The sequence below is a fragment of the Schistocerca nitens genome, chromosome 8 (genome assembly GCF_023898315.1).
Source record: "Schistocerca nitens isolate TAMUIC-IGC-003100 chromosome 8, iqSchNite1.1, whole genome shotgun sequence".
NCBI classification, from domain to species: domain Eukaryota; kingdom Metazoa; phylum Arthropoda; class Insecta; order Orthoptera; family Acrididae; genus Schistocerca; species Schistocerca nitens.
The window spans coordinates 278,787,759-278,806,355 of record NC_064621.1 but is presented as its reverse complement, the minus strand read 5'-3'; the positions used below and the strand labels follow the sequence as shown (position 1 = coordinate 278,806,355).

Below are 18,597 nucleotides of genomic sequence, written 5' to 3'. Positions count from 1 at the left end.
CATCTACCGAGGGAAGTAAACCGCGATAATTTGAGAATTTGGGGGACATAAAATCCTGGCACCGTTGTCAAACATGAAAGAGACTCATTAAAAATCAATGTGTTTTGTGCCGTTTCTATTCACAAAGTATATCTGCCCTTATTTTGCAGAGGAAATTGTGAAAGGTATTCATACCTGGCCATGCTGGAAAATTGGTTGTTTTCCCAACTTCATAAAGATCTCAGTGATTTCATTTTTATGCACCTTGCGGTGCGACGTTATCTTAACAACACCATTCCACAACGTTGGATTGGAATAGGTGGCGAACAAGTTCTTGTTCATTGTTTTTGGCCTCCCAGCTTCACACTTTGCAGTTTTTTCTGTGCGGTACATAAAAGACAGAGTCTTTGTCTCACCTATGGCAGCTACTCTTCAAGGGCTGAGAAATCAAATTGCTGAAGCAGTCGATTCCGTAAACAGGGACCTGTTGTTTCGCGTGTGGAATGAAATGGAATACCATTTTGGTATTTCTAGAGCAATACATGGCACTGACGTTGAGTGTATGAAACAGTGACTGTGATAACAAAAATTTTGAACCTGCCTCTGTTCAGTGACATGCACAATGTGTTTCTGTCGTTCAAAGTTTGTCTGTAATAAACAACTGTAATTTGTTCTCTATTTTTGAATCACCCTGTACACATAAGGGTTGTCTTTGACACCTATCACTGGGTTAATTAAAGTTTTCCTGGGTCGACATTTGGAAGAAGAAGAATGCGTGATCTTGCAAACACTTTGTAGATACTCGGCTCGTTGGGACAATCCGAATCGCTGCTGGATGCTAAAGAAACCAAGCCATAACTGGTAGAGTGTGGGAATAAGAAAACAAATATTCTTGTACAAGATATTAATTGGGTATTGAATATACATTTGCACAAAAAATTTGGAGAAAGTCTGGATATGAATGGTGAATCCAGGATATCTTCAGTTACTGTAAATACTAACGAAAAGTGGTCATACACTGGTGTACTTGCAGAAAATGATGGATTTAAGAGTGTTTGCTACATTATGGGATAGACAAAAGATCTGTTTATAAACGCCCAGTCCCGTTTAGATCTGTTTAAAGGAAATGGTGGTTATATTCTATCAACATATGATCAGCTGGACATTGTGCATTTTTTAATTTTACAGGGCGTACGAAAAAAGTACCTTTAACTGCTATTGTCTCCATAAATGTTATCCCACAGGTTTTTAAGAAAGAGGAACTATACATCGAATACGCTTTGCAAGTTTCTGTTACATAAATACTCCTTTAAGTGCAGTTAATGTGTAAAACTGAAAATGGAAGAGATAAAGCAGAAAAAAACGAAATTGAAGTATTTGGCAAAAACAATTGCTGTGAAGGAAAACTATAAACTGGTACTTGAAAGATAAAATGCCATTGCCCCTGTGCAATGTGCAAGCAAGAGCTATAGATTACTTTAAACGTTATACATGGAAAAAATTCTGGATACGAATGGGGAATACATGATATCTGCATTTACTAATGGACCCCTTTTCTCCCCCGCCCCCCCCCCCTCGATTTTGTTCCAATTTTACCTTATCTGTTGGGGCAACATTGGGACAAGTCATTTTTCAAGCTAAAATAAACTGACAGACTGACTGACTGACAGAAAACGAGCTCTCGTAGTGTCACTGTCTGTATCCTCTTTGTTTACTGTCGACTTTGACAAGTGAGGAGCACATCTGCAGAAATACTCTTCCTGAGTTGCACATCTGCAGAAATACTCTTCCTGAGTTGCTGAGTTGCTGTCGTGTTCCTAGTTCAGCTTGCGTATGTGAAAGTTTGCAGCGAACTTACAACACGTCAACAATGGCACGAATATTAAAGTGGATGCCACACAGCACTGACAGACCCATTTCCACAGTTTCTTAAGCAAGACACAGAGCTGCACCTGCTGCCCACTGCCGTCTCTTTTCAGTTCCCAAATGCTAGACTGCCAACTCTTTCTTTGCAACAGTATTGGCTCCACTACAATGGCATAAAAATAATTAGTAACATAGACATTTAAAAAAAATAGATTTAACACATTAACGACTTTGAGAAATTGTGAACAGATACAGAAGATAGAAAATCGTGGAAAGAACTGCAAAAAAAATTAAAAAGGCATGTGATAAAATTCAGTCCATTTACATAAAAAATACCCCGACGACCAACTTCCTCTGTCGGGCTGATGATTTGGATATCGTGTTCTCCAGCATATTCTAGAAAATCTTCTTTGTTGGGCCACTTCCACTTGTTTCCACATTTTTCCACGGAGGACACTATGTAACCCGTCGTGGTTAATTTTTTGACTCGTCTTGGATACAGTTTACTTTCTATGTGACAATCGCATCAACTCACATATGTTCTGTGTTTGGTCCCAATGGAACGTAACGAAGTGGGCTGGTGCAGACTCATCGGATCCATCTTCCTCATCCAGAACATCCATGATTACAATGTCATCTGATTCTGCATAAGGTACAGAAGACGAGCGCTCGTAGTGTCACTGTTTGTATCCTCTTTGTTTACTGTCGACTTTGACAAGTGAGGAGCACATCTGCAGAAATACTCCTCCTGAGTTGCTTTATTTCTCTTCTGCACAAGATGATTCGTAAAGGTGTCACTGACGACTGAAGTGAGTTTTGTTTCCCGGGCCATCATAATAACGGAAGCCTTTGCAGCAGTGTTTGTCGATTCAAGGTGTAGATGCTAGCTTTCTGAAAGCCTGCTTTCACGTTATCTCCTCTTGAGGTCACCCATTTCCACAGTTTCTTAAGCAAGGCACAGAGCTGCACCTGCTGCCCACTGCCGTCTCTTTTCAGTTCCCAAGGATCTTCCGCGACTCTACTTTCAAAGGTGGAAAGTATGCAACATCAAGTGGTTACAGAGGGTGGACTGCATTCGGTGGCAATGCAACGAATTTTATATTGAACTCTTTACTTCAAGATTGATATCCGAGCTCAGGTTGTAGCCTATAATAAGTTCAACACCGTCTTGCCGTTTCATTCACTGTCAAACTATCCACTCTTGGCTATGTAATACCTAGCTCCCGGTGGTCCGTTTTCTGTCCATGTGTCCCACAATTTTTCGGCCTTGTAATTTACGTAAAGGGGGGCGAGTGTCCCCACCGCATTACCACAGACCATTAAGGAGATGCATGCTTTTGACGAGTTCCGTATATGTTCTGGATGCTTCGTTCCATTTTTATTAATTATTTTTGAACACCCTGGATCATCAACTAAATTTGTTTCGTCATAGTTCCAAACGTTCTCAGGGGGAACACTTTCCAACTCTTTCTCCTAATTGACGAAGAATGCTTTCCGATTTCTTCGTCGTTTGCTGCTCTTGCATACGGGATGTTTATTGACTTTGCATAAATTGTCTTGCTCAGTCTATTCCAGGGAAATTGTTTTTAAACCTGGCTTCCTTCCTGTCGCATCTGTCAAGGCGTACCTTTACCGTACGTCGGAGGGAATCCAAAACTTCATAATGCCATTGCAATGGAAACAATCCGCTCCTCTTCTGACTGTAAATACGCAATACCTGCCAACTGTTCCACCATGGCTTTATTTAACTTTTAGTAGAAGTTTGTTCTTTGGAATGCCATACTTTTGAGACGCCTTCCGGTACGTCAGGGTTTTCTTTTTAGTTACATTAATAGTCTCTTGGAGACTTTCCTCGATATATGTGTACACTTGACCCAAGAGCCCATTTATATTTCCGTATCAACCTTTCACGGTTCCTAACACAAAAGATATAATCAAAATCGCTTATAACGTGTATGTGGGGTAACTTTGGGACAGTCCCAAAGTTGCCTCATGAAAGTCATTATTGGCAAAAGCATCCAAACTAGACACTAATTATAGGATGTTTTATTCCATATTCACAGAAATTGTAGCTAAAGCGTGTACGATTTGTATATTTACCTGTCTGTCGTGTTCCAACTGTAGTTCCGCTTGCGTATGTGGAAGTTTGCAGCGAACTTACAACACGTCAACAATGGCACGAATATTAAAGTGGATGCCACACAGCACAGGTTGTATCTGGAAATTTTGGAGATGGGTAGTAGATGGCAGCAATGCACAAAGATTGTAGAGACCTCAAAAGCAACGATGAATCTCGCAAGCCGGCTGCGGTGGCCGAGCTGTTCCAGGCGCTTCAGTTCCGGAACCACGTGGCTACTACTGTCGCAGGTTCGATTCCTGACTCGGGCATGGATGTGTGTGTTGTCCTTAGGTTAGTTAGGTTTAAGTAGTTCTAAGTTTAGGGGACTGATGACCTCAGCGGTTAAGTCCCATAGTGCTTAGAGTCATTTGAACCATTTGAATCTCGCAAGTTGTGGCAGGGGAAAATTTAAAACGAATTTAAGTGCCACTGTCCTAATTTTACGCCATCAGTACCAAAGTAGTCCCATTTTACGGTATGAATAAAAGCCCATTTATAAACCACCATTCCAATTTGGATCTGTTTAAATTAATTCACCGAATAAAATACAAAATATTAAAATCCCCCAGCGTCCTCAGTTACTAACAGGTGTCGAGTATGCAGTCTCCTTGTGAAATTTGTTACACCTTCTACGTGTCCCGATAGTAAAATGTGGTAATCTTGTGACGTAATAACATACATTAATTTAAATGTTACTTATGAGATGAGCTACATGGAAGATACATAGCTGTCTGGGATATTCCTCATAGTTTACATTGCATTAGAGGTACATAGTCACAGATACTACAGTAGAGTTAGCAAGGAAAGCAGTGTAATTATACATGGCCAAAGGATGTAACCGTTTTGTTAAAGTGAGACAAAATGGCTCTGAGCACTATGGGACTTAGCATCTGAGGTCATCAGTCCCCTAGAACGTAGAACTACTTAAACCTAACTAACCTATGGACATCACACACATCCATACCCGAGGCAGGATTCGAACCTGCGACCGTAGCGGTCGCGCGGTTCCAGACTGAAGCGCCTAGAACCGCTCGGCCACAACAGCCGGCTAAAGTGAGACACCAGGTATCAACATTCTATATCAAGACAGATAACACAGAAATAGTTCAATCTTTAATATAATAACTTCGTTACTACATGATCTTAACACTTCTTTCTAAAGAATGACCAACATTATAGAACCATAATTTTAGTGCCAAAATGATTGTCCGCACATCCCATACGGTTACCACATAAATCTTCTGCAGCATAGCAATCATTATTCATTGACTACATTATTCATTGTCTACATCCATACGTCAAAAACCTTTAAAATTCCCACTTTACCATTATTACACTGATTTGTAGATACAACTCATAAAAGCATCACACAGAGCAAGCTTGAGTGTAAGCTCTCTTCCATAAGAGGTCTGGCATAACATTTGTGGGAACAGTAGCAGTTTCTTAAGACTGGGCTTTAATCAAAATGAGAGAGAGGAGAGAAATAACACCACATATGTGTATATTAATAGAGGAAAGACAGAACATTCTAAGTTACACCGAAATTACATAGTGCATGGGTCGAATAAACATTGTAAGCACATGCTGTTAGATACAGTTATGCTACAATATCAGATGGAAGTGATACAATAAATTCTGTAATAAAGGACAGAACATTATAAGTTAGACATCAATTTATATATTGTGTGGATTGAATAAATCATGTGAACACCAGCTGTCAAATAACACTACGCTGCAGTATAGTAGGGGAATAGCGCTACATACCTATAATTTAATAAATATAAAACAGTAACATTCTTATCCTCCAAGGTAAAAACAAAAACAAAAAAAAGCACAGCTAAACATTTCTGTATGAGCTTCTGGTTCCTCTTATTCTATTATGATGGTTATTACTCTCAATGTAGGAGGAAGTTGCAGAAATATTTTTGCATTGTTTTACTATTTGTCATCCAATGACACTCTCTGCCTTATGCATATAGATGTTATTTACGAAGAAGTGTGATAACAATGCTTTATTTTTTTAAATTTATTTTATCTTTGTATCAAAGTAAACAATATCATTTTCACATTTGCATTTTCTCTATTTTTTGTCATAAAACTTGTCTTATATATGATAAAACTAATACCATAGTCATACATACAATATAGTGACTTCCAAAGCTACATTGGAAGGTGGCTGTCATTCTCTTTTTCGTTTACTTCGGTTGCTCTATACAGTTGAGTGGATGCGACGAAATGTTCGCTTTGGAGTGACATCTCACATTAAAAGGACACTGAAGCTGAAAGAATAGTAATTATAAACCACTAAATTTCACCCGTAAGTAGGTGTTTTCCGTTCATAAAGTAACACTACATGTACAAAAAGCACACACATGTTGCTTGTTTTACTGATCTTGTCAAATGTCCTGATATATGTCTTAAACACTAAAAACATGGTATTCAGCTTCAATTTGTTATTCCACAATACTGCTACCCGCTTTTCGCACGAACAAACAGTATTTTTCTACAGTGCACTCCATCCCAGGTGCTTCTGTGGTGGCGTATACTGCAAAATAGTGTTCTGCAATGTTCCACATTTAACAACTATTTGTTTGATAAAGTGGAGGGAACTTTAGTTCTTTACACAAGAACATGGGGAAGGTAAGTGTTGATTGCATGGATCCGCGAATATATGTGTTCTGTCTGCCTATAGTTTTAATTATTCAATGTGGAGATTGAGTATATATTGTTCTCGATTCGATAGACATCTTACTAATTTTATAAAGTGCCTCACTAAAGAATATGATTTTAAGTTACAATTTAGCATCATAGTGCTACTAGATATTTTTCACACCAACAAACAGTATTTGTGTACTGTGTACCCCATAGCAGGTGCTTCTATTGCAGTGTAAACTGCCGAACAATGTTCTGCAATGTATTATATGTAACAGCCACTATTTTGTCAAAGTGGTAGCAATTTTACTTCCATATAAAAAACTGATGGGGAAGAGTTGTTAATGTACACCTAAGAAGACAGTTTCAGTTATTTCCCTATAAACTTTGTGGAAATCCCAACTTTAATTACGATTCGATAGCCAGTACACTTGCTATTACCTGTCTGACGCTTCTATGACATTCTCATATGTTTTGGCAGTAAAATCTTGCCTGTAACAATTTAGCGTTTTGTAATAGAAAATTATAGCATTTGAAGATAACAAATGCGTCACTGTATAGCAATGATAAATATATTATTTAAAAAGTAAGTCAGCGTCACTCACCTTTGTTAAGACCTGTGTTATTACTGCTTTTACAGGAAAGGAATCAGTGGCAGGGGCAGGCAGTGCTCTGTAAATAATGAAGTGCGGAGTGGCTCACTTTGATTCTTGTAAGGAAGAGGTACTCTAGAGTACACGTTTTTTAAAAAGTGTTACATACGTCAGAACATGGTTTGTGACCCAGATCTCCATACAGCACACGTTTTGTAACATGGGCACTTTGTCAGTCAAACAGTGATTCCTGTATGGGATTACGTTAATCAAAAACATTGCAAATAGGTTGGGCCTTTGCAGTGTATATCTCTTTTTCTGCCCAAGGATTCTGTGTAGCTGTTAAGCTGCAATATAAGTACCATTTTAATACACGTGCGACGCTATATTTCCTCCGATGTGGATGTTTGGGGTCGAGAGTAATGGCATCTGAACAAAATTCAAGTAGGTTGCTGATCGTACTACAGGGTGGTTATAATTAAATTTTCGCTACTTGAGAGGGCGCACATGTAAAACGAGTGATCGTATGACAATGAAACTTTGTGGAAACTTTCATAAGGATATATGGAAGAGAAACAACGAATAAACCATTGAAAGGAACACTTTTAATATGCTCACCAGTGGACAGGGGGCGTTCAAAAAGAAACGAGCGGGAGGCATAATTACAGAAACCAGTACCTGTATGTTAGAAGTGTTGGCCCTGGCTGTTGAGACACTTGTCCCATTGTGACATAAGGCGGTGAATGGCTGTCTCATAAAATTCTCGGGGCTGTTATGTTAACCAGTTCCGCACGTACAGCTGCGTGTCATCGTCCGAAGTGAATCGTTTGCCCCTCAGACCCTTTTTAAGGGGACCAAAAATGGCGTAATCACAGGGAGAGAGGTCAGAACTTTATGGAGGGTGGCCAAGAACCTCCCATTTGAATTTATGAGGAGTGCCGCGACTGTGTTGGCCTCATGAGGCTTTGCATTGTCGTGAAGGAGAGTGACCCCACAGATCAGTCTGCCTGGTCGTCTTGATTTGATCGCTTGGCGAAAGTTGGTCAAGGTTTGCGAGTAACGCTAGGCATTCGCTGTTGTCCCGTGCTGCAGGATGTAAATGAGAAGGGGGGCATCTTGGTCAAAGAAGAATGTCAGTATAACCTTCCCTGCACTCGTGTGGAGGGTCTTGGCTTTTTTTGGTGATGGTGACCCTGGATGCTTCCATTGGATACCTTGTCGTTTTGATTCTGGTTCGAAGTGATGACATCATGACTCATCTCCAGCTACCACTCCTGCCAGGAACGCATTCCCTTCCCAAGCATAGCGCTGCAGATGAGCAAGACAGCGGGCCATTTGACATGCTTCCTGGTGTGGTTGAAGACTGTGGGGATTCCATTGGGCACACACATTGGCCATGTGCAGTCGTTCCTTCATGATGGTATGAACACTTCCGACGCTCAATCCGACCACGTCGACTATGGCTTTCACTGTCACTCGGTGGTCCTGGGTAATGAGCGCATCCACCAGTTGTAGTGTTTGAGCTTCCTTATTAGTGTTAGCAGGTGGAGTTAAACGGATAGGGTGGTTGGAGATTGTTAGCTGGAAGTCTAAAGGGAAATATTCTAAGTGTTTTCTTTTCATTTTAGCGTGGTATCATTCGCTACACTACGGAGTGAATTTGTTGATGTGATATCAGGGAATGATAGTGACGAGAAGAGTCTGGGACGGACGGCATGGGAGGTCTTTATCAGAGCAGTGACAGAATGGGTCCTTATGGCACATCTGAAAATGAAAGAGTTACCTTTATTTATTCAATGGACAATTCGTAACAGAGGATGCAATTAGGTTGATGTGTCTCATTGGAAACTCCTATCATTGGGGTTTGAACACGAGGCTAAAATGCCAGAGATGGTCATAGGCCACTTCAGCGTATAGGAAGAGAAGAAGGAGGCTTGAAGCTTGTCACACTCCTCTTCTTGTAGTAGCTCGACAGGATGTAAGAGTTGATTATATACAGAGAGGTTTGGCCGCAAATCACAGTGGTTGATGGGATATGAGGTGTCATTCAAGGAATTTGCAAATGTGGTTGAAAAAAGGGAAGCTTATCTTGACGATAATACTGAAAATATTTGAAACTTTTGTATTTATATAATAATTGGGTTTCACGTAAGTGGGGTATATGAACAACTGATGAATATTTTATAAATATTCATCACTTATCATTTCAATATCTGACATCTGTCAATGAAATGATTTACATTACCAGTGCTTGTTCATGTGACAAAGATAGTTTTTCCAAATTATTTGTGGAGTAATGGGCCAACGTCCTTGAAGCAGTGGTAGTACCGGTTCCCGTCACATCACAGAAGTTAAGCGCTGTCGGGCTTGGCTAACATTTGGATAAGTCACCATTCGAGTCTGCAGAGCGCTGTTCGCAAGCTGGGAGCACTCAGCCCTTGTGAGGCCAATTAAGGGCCTTCTTAACTGAGAAGTAGGGGGTCCGGTCAGACAATTGACAAAGGCCGGTAGAGCGGTGTGCTGAATACACGCCCCTCCATATCCGCATCCAGTGACACCTGTCGGCTGAGGATGACACGGCAGCCGGTCGATAGCATTGGACTTTCCGAGGCCTCTTCGGACAGAGTTTATTTTAGAGTTGTAGAGTAATGATTCGCTGTTGCAGCAGCAGTTTCAGAATATAAGCAGATTGGATTGTTGTTGTTGTTGTGGTCCTTAGTCCTGAGACTGGTTTGATGCAGCTCTCCATGCTACTCTATCCTGTGCAAGCTTCTTCATCTCCCAGTACCTACTGCAACCTACATCCTTCTGAATCTGCTTAGTGTATTCATCTCTTGGTCTCCCCCTACGATTTTTACCCTCCACGATGCCCTCCAATACTAAATTTGTGATCCCTTGATGCCTCAAAACATGTCCTACCAACCTATCCCTTCTTCTGGTCAAGTTGTGCCACAAACTCCTCTTCTCCCCAATCCTATTCAGTAGCTCCTCATTAGTTATGTGATCTACCCATCTAATCTTCAGCATTCTTCTGTAGCACCACATTTCGAAAGCCTCTATTCTCTTCTTGTCCAAACTATTTGCCGTCCATGTTTCACTTCCATACATGGCTACACTCCATACAAATACTTTCAGAAATGACTTGCTGACACTTAAATCTATACTCGATGTTAACAAATTTCTCTTCTTCAGAAACGCTTTCCTTGCCATTGCCAGTCTACATTTTATATCCTCTCTACTTCGACCATCATCGGTTATTTTGCTCCCCAAATAGCAAAACTCCTTTACTACTTTAAGTGTCTCATTTCCTAATCTAATTGGATTGGATTATGGCATTAATTTTAAATCATGTGTTTAAAGTCTGAGAGAAGATAAGAGAAAAAAAAATTTAAGTCAGTAAATTGTTATATTACACATCTTTATTTACGCATCAGGTAATCTGTTGACGTGTATAGCCATTTTAATGAGATATGACTATGTTTATACTGACTTCAGAAATGTCGAAGGAATGTGATTAACACGAAGAGGTGACGTGAAACTTGAATGCTCGTGGAATAATTTAAGTGCTAACAACAAGAGTACTATCTCCAAGGCTCCTAGAAATGTACAAGGACACGCAAGTATAATTGTAACTAACTCCAGTGCAGTATCTGGGAGCGCGAGCTTATCCTTGTGACCTCAGCGGCTCATTATTGCCAAATAAACATGCTTTTCCTTGCCAGCTGTTAGTGGTCAGTGTAACAGTCGGCGTATGGCACCAGTGAACAACTAAGCCGCCTCACCGATCCACTCCCGGAACAGACTAACAACTTCAGCTGAGAGCTACAGGTAAGTTGAAGTTACTCCCTAGTTTCTGTTGAACTCTCGCTTCTAGTTAGTTTTTCACATCTCGAGATAAACTGCCGACGAGTTTTACTTCCGCGTATATCAACACAGAAAGGATTATCTCAAAACATCATTTTCGTATTATTGTGGTACTCATAAGTACAGTGTGTTTCAGAATGAATAGTAAATATTACGTGAGATGGTAGTGCACACCAATCAATTGAAACAGTCCACTTAACAAACGAGATACAGAATTTAACGCCAATATGTACACATAGAAGGTGTTAAGCAAAGGCAAATGACTACTTCCAAAATTGATTTTCACAGACTCCAGCTACAACTTCAATGCACTGCCCATAACTAATGACAACAGCTGGTCTACAGGCGTAGCCTTGGCGTTATGTTGTGGGAACAGCATTATTCACAAATCGATCAATTCGCCTTTTTGTGTGTGTGGTGTGTGTGTTTGAGGTTTACGGGCGCTAAACAGCGGGGTCATCAGCGCCCAAACGCATAAAAACAGGAACACATGCAGTGAAGGGACTAAGACGGACAGCGAACAAGGAGTACGGCTAAAAGAGACAGACCTGACGCAGTTTTACATCCTCACATACAGAGGCAAAACAAGAGGAGAAGGAACACACGAAAAAGGAAGGGAAACAAGGAAAAGAGAACAGAAACCGAAGGGAAACAAGGAGGTGATCGTGACTGGCTGACCTCTTACCTAAAACCTGGGTGAGTCAGTCACCCAGTAGTACATTAAAACCCTCTCCCTAAAATCCGAGGCAACAAATTGGACAGGACACAAAACCGTAAGACCTTAAATACAGTAGTCGCGTCATCTTGTAAAATAGAGGGCAAATCCGGTGGCAAAGAAACCACCGCCCTCTGGTCAGAGAATAAAAGACAGTCAAGTAAAATGTGGCGGACAGTAATCTGGACGCCACAAGCACTGCAGATTGGGGGGTCCTCCCGCCGGAGTAAAAAGCCATGCGTGAAGGGACTGTGCCCGATGCGGAGGCGAGTGAGGAGAACCTCATCCCGCCTGCATGACTGGTAGGACGTACGCCAGGGCCGCGTGGTGGCCTTGATCAGACGCAGCTTATTTTCACCGACTGCCAGCCACTCCTCTTCCCACTGACGCAGAACGCGAAAACGCAGGAGGGAGGTAACAGCATGGAGGGGGACGGCACATGCAACAACGTGAGGGAGGGAACACGCATCTTTGGCAGCCACATCCGCCAGTTCGTTGCCCCTAATACCCACGTGCCCCGGCACCCAGCAGAAGGAAACCTCCTTCCCCTGCCGTTGCAGGTGGAGTAGGGCATCATGGATGTTCTGGACGACCGTATCCGCTGGGTACAAGTGTTGCATGGTCTGAAGGGCACTCAGGGAGTCAGAACAGATGAGGAACTTACGACTGGGAACACATCTCATCTGCTCCAATGCCCGCAAGATCGCAAACAATTCGGCATCAAAGATGGTAAACGCCGCAGGAAGCCGTAACTTGACGACTCGATCAGGGAAAACAACAGCACAACCAACAGAGTCCCCTTGTTTAGAGCCATCCGTAAAAACTGGTACATGGTCGGGATGCAGGTTTAAAATATCATAAAATAAGGAGGTAAAAACAAACGCAGGAGTGCAGCTCCTCCGGTACTCCGACAAGTCTAAAAGGACGCTGGGCCTCTGGAGCAACCAGGGAGGCAGGCGAGTAAAACCTTGTCGTTGGGGGGCCACACGCTCGACACCAAGGGACTCAAGCAAATGCTTGGCACGAATCCCAAATGGTCTCGTTGCCCTGGGACGACTGGAAAAAAGACGTGCCATAGGCGGTCGGGCAACGGTAGGGTACGCAGGGGAGGTAGGACAGGCAAGGAATTGACACACCCGTCGCACCATGAGGAGTTTCCGCCGGATGGCGAGCGGCGGTTCCCCTGCCTCAGCACACAGGCTGGGGATGGGACTGGTACGGAAGGCACCAGTGGCCAGCCTGATACCCTCATGGTGTACTGCGTCAAGGATCTTCAGATACGAAGGCCGTGCGGACCCATACACGGTGCAACCATACTCAAGACGCGATCGGACGAAAGCCCTATAAAACTGCAGCAGACGCGCCCGATCTGCTCCCCAGGACCGATGGCTCAGACACTTCAAAATATTCAGCGCCTTCAGGGCCCGCACCTTGAGGTCTTTAAGGTGCGGCAACCACGACAACTTGGAATCAAAAGTGAGACCCAGGAACCTCACAGTGTCTCTAAAAGGAAGAATGGTGTCCCTCAGTCGCAATTCAGGGGAGGTAAAAAGACGTCGAGAACGATTAAAATGAACACACACACATTTGTCTGCAGAAAAGGTAAAACCCGTCTTCGCAGTCCATGCCTCTAATCGCTGTATCGTAAGCTGCAACTGCCGACTAGCAGTGACGAGACTGGAGGAAGAACAGAAAACAGCAAAATCGTCCACAAACAACGAGCATTGGGCAGGACTCCGGACAGTGGACGTGATACTGTTAATGGCGACGTCAAAGAGGGTGACACTTAAAACGCTTCCCTGAGGAACACCATTCTCCTGCACATACAAAGCAGATAGCACGTTACCAACCCTATATCGAAAGAGGCGGTGGGAAAGAAAGGACCGAATGAAGATGGGGAGACGGCCACGAAAGCCCCACTCATGGAGTTGATTAAGGATAAGGCGGCGCCAAGTAGTGTCATACGCCTTATGAATGTCAAAGAAGACACCTAGACAATGCTGGTTACGCAGGAAGGCCTGCTGGATGGCCGCCTCAAGCAGGGTCAAGTTGTCGATAGTGGAACGACATCTCCGAAAGCCACACTGAGAGGGGCTAAGGAGCTGCCTGGTCTCGAGCAGCCAAACCAGGCGACGGTTTACCATGCGTTCCAACGTCTTCCCGACACAGCTCGTCAAAGCAATACTCCGATAACTACTGGGATTCGTTCGGTCCTTCCCCGGTTTGAGGAGGGGGATCAAAATCGCCTCTCTCCACGAGTCAGGGTACGTGCCAGATAACCAAATCATATTAAAAAAATTCAGGAGAACTTCCTTGGAAGGCAGTAACAAGTGCTGCAGCATGCTGTACCGGATTTGATCATGGCCAGGCGCAGTATCATGAGCCTCAGACAGCGCCGAATCCAGTTCCCACATTGTGAAGGGGCAGTTGTAGGGCTCAGAATTTGGAGACCGGAAGTCCAAGTGAGCCCTCTCGATGGCAGTGCGGTAGCGGCAGAAATCTGGATCACAGTGAATAGTGGCGGTAGATGCCGAAAAATGCATGGCCAGTGTCTGGGAAATGTCTCTCGGCGCCGTGAGAAGACTTCCCTGATGCAGCAATGCCGTGACAGGTAGTTGGCTGCGTTTCCCGGAAAGCCTCCTGATGGCTTCCCATACTTTTGTAGAACTAGTGGAGCGGGAGATGGAGTTCAGGAACGATTGCCATGACCGTCGTTTGCTCTCTTTAATCACTCGCCGCGCCTTGGCCCTTGCCACCCGAAAGGCCGCAAGATTGTCAGCGGAGGGACGGCACTTGAAGCGGCGCAAAGCTGCACGGCGGGCTCGGATAGCTGAGCGGCACTCAGTGGTCCACCAAGGGACAGGACGCCTCTTGGGATGACCGGATGACCGTGGGATTGATAATTCAGCAGCATGGGAGATCACGGCTGTAACATGGTCTACCCATTCGTGGACGCTGACACGGTGTTCCAAAACAGCCAGTTGGCTGAAAAGTGTCCAGTCAGCTCTACAGAGGTGCCACCTGGGCGGCACTGGTAAGACCACAACCTCATCCAGGAGGCGAATCCAAAGGGGGAAGTGGTCACTAGAATGGAGGTCTGCAGCAACCTCCCACAGAGCAGAATCGGCGAGTGCTGGAGAGCAAAAGGAAAGGTCAATAGCTGATGACGACCCAGAAGCAGTACAGAAATGAGTGGGAGCACCAGAGTTCAGGATGCACAGTTCTTCAGACATCATGAGGTTTTCCAGAAGGCGACCCCTGGGGCAAGTAGTCGAAGAGCCCCATAAGACATTATGAGCATTGAAGTCCCCCAGAAGAAGAAATGGGCGGGGGAGTTGGCTAATAAGGTCTGTGAGAGCCTCAGAGTCTATCGCAACCTGAGGTGGTAAATAAAGGGAACAGACTGTGAGCCTCCGACCCACAAGAAGGTCAACAGCAACTGCTTGCAAGTCTGTAACGAGAGGGAGCTCAGATGAGGGGTGCATGTCACGGACAAAAACCGCAACACCACCTTTCGCCCTTTCCCCCGTCAGATCATCTTTCCGATATACGGTATAGCCCCGTAAAGAAGGAGCATCAGTGGCCCGAAAATGTGTCTCTTGGAGACATAAGCACAAAGGGCACTCTCGTACAAGGAGTTGTAATTCGGCCACATGCGGCCTGAACCCATTCAGGTTCCACTGTAATATGGGAGCCAGTGATCAGGGTGGTTGAACTTTCACCCTGCCTCTGTGTTTTGGAGGAGAGCCCGTACTGGCCGGAGATTTATTCCTGGGGCGAGAAGATCGCCCCCGGTCGACATCAATGTCCATCAGCTCCGATGACGACCCACGGGAGATGTCAGACAGTACGATGGCCTCGTCATCGGACCGACCCTGACCAGTCTCCGCAGGTGGCAAAACCTTCACCTTCGGCGTCTTTGTCTTGGGGGGCTGAGAAGGCAGAGCCTTGGCAGCAGGTGGAGCTGTACCCACCTTGGCAGAAGGCGCCATATGGGAAGAGGCAGGAAGTACCCCGATGTCAGCAACCACAGCCTTGTCCGACGTTGCGGGGAGAGCCGCAGGTTGCAAAACAACCGCAGCAGCACAAGTGCACTGGCAAACGCAGGTATTAGTGCTAACACTAGCAACCTCCGTTTGCGTAGCAACAGTGGCCATTTGTACCGGTTTTTTCAGAGCGGAAGCGAAAGATGTCGTAAACACAGGAGGTTGCATGGCCTTAAAGAGCTTCTTGGCCTCACCATAGGGGATGCGCTTAGATGTTTTGATCTACTGGATCTTACGTTCGTCGAGGTAGATGGGGCAGACCCGGCTCCAGACAGGGTGACTCCCAGAGCAATTCACGCACTTCACAGGCGATGAACAATCGGCTCCTTCATGGGCAGGCTGACCACATTTACCACAAGTGGCTATCCCATTGCACCCCAACGTAGTATGCCCAAAGCGCTGACATTTAAAACAGCGCATTGGGTTGGGGAAATATGGCCGTACTGGCAAACGTAAGAAACCCGCTTTAACATGCTCCGGGAGTCTGGGGCAATTGAACGTGAGAATAAACGAGTCGGATTTGACTAGGTCACCATCGACTCGTTTCATAATATGCTGCACATCGACAATACCTTCGTCAGCCCACTCAGATTTCCACTCGTCCTTGGGGATATCCACCAAGTCCCTACATGTCACAACACCCTTACTATAGTTCAAAGTGGAGTGGAGCTCGGTCTCGATAGCGTACTCTCCGAGACAGGTCGCTTTCCTAAGAGAAGTGACTTGACGGGAACTAGAAGTTTCAACTAACAGAGTCCCATTGCGCAGACGCTTCACAGATTTCAGTGCTCCTGCAATTCCCTCAAGACCCTTATGGATGTAAAAGGGTGAAACTCTCTCAAAGCTACCTTCCTTCCGTTTGACAATCAAAAACACATTCTGGATATCAGCATGTGCTCTGTTACGACAGTCTGATAAATCTCTAGTAACACCAGGCGCTGGAGGACTCCCAGCACGAAGTCGCTTTTTCGATTGGGTGTGTTTTCCTACCAGTGGCCCACCCAATCCACTGGTAGGGGGAAACGTAGAGGTCGAAGGGTCCATTGTGGTCCCACGAGCAGCTAGGGAACTAAAGGTCCGCTCAGACAGAGCCCCGCGTGCCTGAGTAAGCCTTATACAACTGGGGTGCGGCAGGTGCCCCAGAGGTTGCCCGCTTGCGACTGTTCCACCCCAACAGCCATGCATCTCATAGGCGCGGAGCACACCGGAAGATTGAGGGGTTTTTATAGAGGTTGTCCTTCCTCGCAATCCAGGCGGTCAAGCCAAGGTTACCATTCCCCGCAGCACACAACATTCCACCGCCGCGCCATACGGTGGTCGCTGAAGCATGTCCGGGGGTTACGGCGACAGGAGACTGGCGGCGCTGACCAGTCCCCAGCTCAGGACCCCGGGGTCGCCAAGCCCGTACTCAGCAATTGAATGCTGAGCCCCTGGGGGGTCGCCTTTTTGTTTACTGTTTCTTTCCATATTGTCTTTCAATCATTCTCACATTTAAAAATGAAAAAGAGGTAAGGACCGGGGACCCTGGTGGCCAGAAAGCATGACCGTTTCTGCCGAGCCCTCTTTTTGGGAATGTTAGGTTAAGATGATGTGTCACCTGACGACTAGAAAGTTTAGGGGCTCTGTCGTGATGGAAAAATAGCCATTCTTGTAGCGAAAGGAACCTCATTTTACTGATCTCCAGCAAGTTGGAGGTGAAGTGGGTCCGCAACTGCATCCTTAATTAAAGAAATCGGTGGAACATCGTCGTGGCTTGCACTAGGAAGTCTCCTTTATTTATTGATGGTGACTAGTTTTGGACTTGCATCCCTTCTCAAACCACCCCGTGGGAACAGAATAACATCAGATGTTATAGTACCAGTACCACATGAGTATGAGAATAATTTGGACCCATTTTAACTAAACTCTACATCCACGGCTACATTTACACTCTGCAAACCACCGTGAGGTGCATTGTAGAGGGTACGTACCAGTTATTAGGGTTTCCTCCCGTTCCACTCAAGTATGGAGCGCCGGAAGAATGATAGAATGGTTCTTTGCGTGCAGTAATTATTGTAATCTTATATTCACGATCCTTATGTGAGGGATACGTAGAGGGTTGTAGTATATCTCTAGAGTAATTACTTAAAGCCGGTTCTTGGAACTTTGGTAATGGACTTTCTGGCGGTAGTTTACGTATGTCTTCAAGAGTGTTCCAGTTCAGTTCCTTCACTATCTCTGACATTCTCCCACTGATACACAAAGCTGTCCGCTGTGGCCGAGCGGTTCTAGGCGCTTCAGTCCGGAACCGCGCTGCTGCTACGGTCGCAGGTTCGTATCCTGCTCAGGCATGGATGTGTGTGATGTCCTTAGGTTAGTTAGGTTTAAGTAGTTCTAAGTCTAGGGGATTGTTGACCTCAGATGTTAAGTCCCATAGTGCTTAGAGCCATTTGAATTTGATTAAACAATTGTGACCATTCGTGCAGCCCTTATTGTATGCGTTCGATATCCCTGTTAGTCATATCTGCTACGGATCCCACACACTTGAGCAGTATCCTAGAACTGATCGAACGAGTGATTTTTAGCCAATCTTCTTTATAGATTGATTGCACTTCCCCAGTCTTCTACCAATAAACCAAAGTCTACCATCTGCGTTACCCACGACTGAACCTATGTGATCATTCCGTTCCACATCCCCACAAAGTGTTATACCCCTACAAGTTGGCCGATTCCAACGGTCATTCATAGGATAGTACGTTTTTTATTCTTTTTTTTGTTTTGTGA

The 18,597-nt window shown here is 44.6% G+C and overlaps 1 protein-coding gene across 4 annotated transcripts in view; it reads left to right on the top strand.

The window, feature by feature from the left end:
- The first annotated feature begins 10,932 nt into the window (after positions 1-10,932).
- Positions 10,933-18,597, top strand: part of LOC126198586 (myrosinase 1-like) — a 206,267-nt gene continuing 198,602 nt past the window's right edge. For 2 of the 4 annotated variants that reach the window (XM_049935029.1, XM_049935027.1), the window contains exon 1: positions 10,943-11,037. The gene's annotated coding sequence lies outside the window, so the exon portion shown is untranslated. Of the gene's footprint in view, positions 11,038-18,597 lie in introns of all 4 variants that reach the window. The other 2 variants (XM_049935028.1, XM_049935034.1) reach the window with 2 other exon arrangements.